The sequence below is a fragment of the Tupaia chinensis genome, unplaced genomic scaffold (assembly GCF_000334495.1).
Source record: "Tupaia chinensis unplaced genomic scaffold, TupChi_1.0 Scaffold144602_1, whole genome shotgun sequence".
Classification (NCBI taxonomy): domain Eukaryota; kingdom Metazoa; phylum Chordata; class Mammalia; order Scandentia; family Tupaiidae; genus Tupaia; species Tupaia belangeri.
In genome coordinates, this window is record NW_006204462.1 from 746,283 (window position 1) to 749,864 (window position 3,582).

The following is a 3,582-nucleotide window of genomic DNA, read 5'->3' on the forward strand; positions in this document are numbered from 1 at the left end:
GGGGCGGCCAGTCCTGAGCCAGGGCAGCCCTCGCTCCTCCGCGCACCACCGTGGAGGGGCCGCGCTACCCTCGCACCGGGCCCTGTTCGTCGCGAGGGCCCCAGGCCGGGCCCCCACTGGGCGGGAGGTGCAGGTTGGGACCTCCCCTGCCACGCACAGGCGCCCCGTGGTTGGACCGGGAGGAGCGCGCCTGCGCGGGCATCGGCCCGACTCTGCGGCGCCAGGGGGACATGGAGGCCGTGTCCCAGCGCCTGGCGGTGGCTCTAAGTGGAGCCCGGTGAGCCAGGACCGGTGGGCAGTGACTGCGTGGAGGGGACGATGACCAGGGCCCACGTGGCTCCCTGGAGGCCAGAACTGGACCAGAACCCCGCCGGGTGTGGGCACCCAGCCCTCACGCGCTCAGTCCGCCAGCACCTGACGGACCCGCTGCACGCGCGGCTTGGGCTAGGCGCGAGGGCACCTGGCCCGGTACCGACTGGCCGACAGCGAGGGGCGGGGCGTAGTCCGCGGGAGGCGGGGAGGCCGGGAGTCCAGGGGCCAGGGCGGGAGGGCGCAGGGGTGCAGGCCATCCAGCCGGGTAGGCCGAGGGGAGGGGCGGCCGCACCAAAGGTACTTGGCCTTCACCTGCCAGTCCAGGTGCCGTGAGCAGGTGGAACCCAAGGTCCTGAGCTCGCCCTACCGGCCACAGCCCGTCCTGGGAGACTGGGCCCGCTGAAGGTGCTGGGCCAGGGCCGCCCCTGCCTTCCAGTGCACTGCGGCTGCCCTGGGGGCTGAAGTGCTGCCCCTCTGCAGCCATGCCAGCGTGCCCACCTGTGTGAGACAGGGACCCCGCACTTCTCACACCAAGCACCTGGAAGGGCCACGGGTCCCGGCAGGTGAGTGACGCGGAGCACAGGGTGAGGAACCGCTTTGGAGGAGACAGGATAACTGCCCAGGAAGAGCCTGTTTAAGGATGAGCTTTCAACCTAAGGCGTGTGACCATTTCAGGTGACACTGGCCTGGGAAGGGAGGGAGCCTGTGGGCCATTTGGCTGACGTCATTTGTCACTAACAGCTGGTGATCAGGCAGGTCCAGACTGCCAATGACCCCAACGTACCCGGGTCTGGGGGAGGGCTGGCAGAACGCACACCTGCGGGGCCTGGGGAACCGGAGGCCCCACTTTGCCCTGAGCCCCGTGGTGAGACCACGGCAGGTGCTCCCCATGTCTGCGGCTGTCAGACACACCACTGCTCCAACCCGGACCTGCAGGAGGCACAGGAGCCACGCTGCTCCGGCCAGGTCAGTGCAGAGCATGGCGCCCAGAGGTGTGCAAGGTGCGGCTGACTCCAGGGAAGGGGAAAACGCAGGGCCCCGCAGCTCTGCACTGTCGCCCCTCACTGGGCTGCTCCAGGCCTGCTCTGCTGTCTCAGAGCCCACTCCAGGCCAGACCCCTGGTGCCAACGGCCAGCTCGCACCCTGCCAAGGCGTCGGGGACCCTCTTCACCCAGAGCTGCCCCCAGATGGGGTCACAGGTACCGTGCAGGTCCCTTCCCAGGTGGAAGCTGTCCTAGCACCCGCCGGGCAGAAGTCCAGAGCCTGGTAAGTGGGCAGCGGTCCCATGCCGGGATGCCAGAGGGCGCTCCAGGTGAGGGGACAGACGCGTCACGGCCCACCCATAGGAGCTGGGCACAGGGCTGCACCGTCCGTCAGGACTGGAAGGAGCCAGAACGTCCGACCATATAAGTTCGCTTAGTGACCTGCAGCCGTCTACCCCACGGCAGGCCTGGGCCTTGCAGTCTCGGCCACTCCACTGGAAAGTCAAGGGCCCCAAAGAGCTTTTGGGGACAGAGTTAGAGCCATCGCTTTTTACCATCTTAGAAATGAAAACTGGGGAATTTTAAATACTAACTTGTTTTAAAAAGGTAATAAACCCATTACATTTTAACAGACTTTTTAAAAGTATTTTTTTAAAACTAGAGGCATGGCATTGTTTTAGGTTTTTGCAAATCTTACATTCTGGCTTAGGAGTGGCTTGGCTCTCATGCATTCGGTCTGGTTTTGGTGCACTGTTTCGGCTAAAGCATATGGAGAAAATCTGACTTCATACAGGTACGTAGGTTGAAAAAGAAAGACAGCTTCTACAGGCTCTCAGACAAGGATGCACGCTCTTTGAAACTCTGCAAAACCAGACAAGTGGTGGTTCTGTGGAGGTGCTCAAGGTGGGGCCTAAGTCTCATCTCTGCGCGGTCTCTGCGCACTGAGAACCGCGGGTCACCTGCTCTGGGACAGACCCACCTGGCACGCTCCGTGACAGCTCGCGCGTCATCAGACATGTTTCCTGAGCTGTGCAGCCACTCTAAACACAGGAAATCTCTGTAATATGAAAAGGTCGTGGAGGTCAAGTAGGGATTCTCCCATCTAATAGGTCCATGTTAAGCAAGGTCCTGTCAGGGAGTACGAACTTCCCAAACTCTGTGTTGCTAGAGACCCTCAGACGCCACCCTCGGCAGCAAATCCCGGCAGCTCTCCCTGAAGCAGGAGGCCGACTAGCTCAGCTTTGAACACCCAGGTCTATACAAGCAACCAGGTTTCCGACAAGTCTTCCCTTTCAGTGGACATGGTATTCTGGGCCGGCTCCGTGGCCTATGCAGGGAGCTCGATCTCACGTGGCCAGCCACAGTTTGAATCCTGGCCACTGGGGCTTGAAAATACACACGGTATGCATCCTACGGGCCCAAAGCCCCAACGGGATGGAGCCAGAGAAGGGTCTGCGCATGACCACCCACGGCGTGCGCTCCCTCTGGTGCAGGTACTCTCTGGCAGTGTTTTTTGGAAAAGAAGGTACCCCCTGACCAAAAGCAAGGACTTCAATTCCCAACTCGCAGGGCACCACACGTGCTCTCCCAGAGATGGCCCCACTGCTTCACCGTGTGTGGCGTGTGCAGATCACACGCGAGGCACGGGATGCCAACGACACGGCGGGAGGACACCTCCGTGTTCGGGAGGACTGCCTGCTCGTCACGGGGTGTGGGGAAATGAGTGAGGGGCCTTGCCGTTTCGTGGTACTCCCAGTGGTTTACGATGAAGGTCACTCGGGGCTGTCCCGGGACACCGGGAGAGCAGGCAGGCAGCGCTGGGTGCACGTGGCTGGGCTGGCCACACGGATGGGACCAGCCTTTGCTGTCACTGTCTCTCCAGGTTTCCTGGTTATTCGACAACAGACAGGGGCTTCTGCTTTACCAGGGACAGTTATTATTGCTTGTAAAAAACTCAACCGCAAGCTCGGGCAGGCATTCCTAGACCACAAGGCGAACTGCTTAAACTTACATCACTGCAGTTTATCCGCCTCCATGTCAGGGAGTTTCAGGGATGCCAGTCGTGGACAGCTTAGAGCCCAATTCTGACATCACGAAGGAAAGGACTCACGGAGCCGAGTCCCAAACGTAGCTGTGACCCCCACGAGCACACCATTTTATTACATAAGACAGTTTCTGAACAAGTGCACGGCGGCCAGGGTCACTGGTGCAGCCCCCACCACGAGGACCCCGATGCTGTCTCTGGTCTGGTCTGGGCTGGCCATGGACACGGTTCAGCCACGTGACT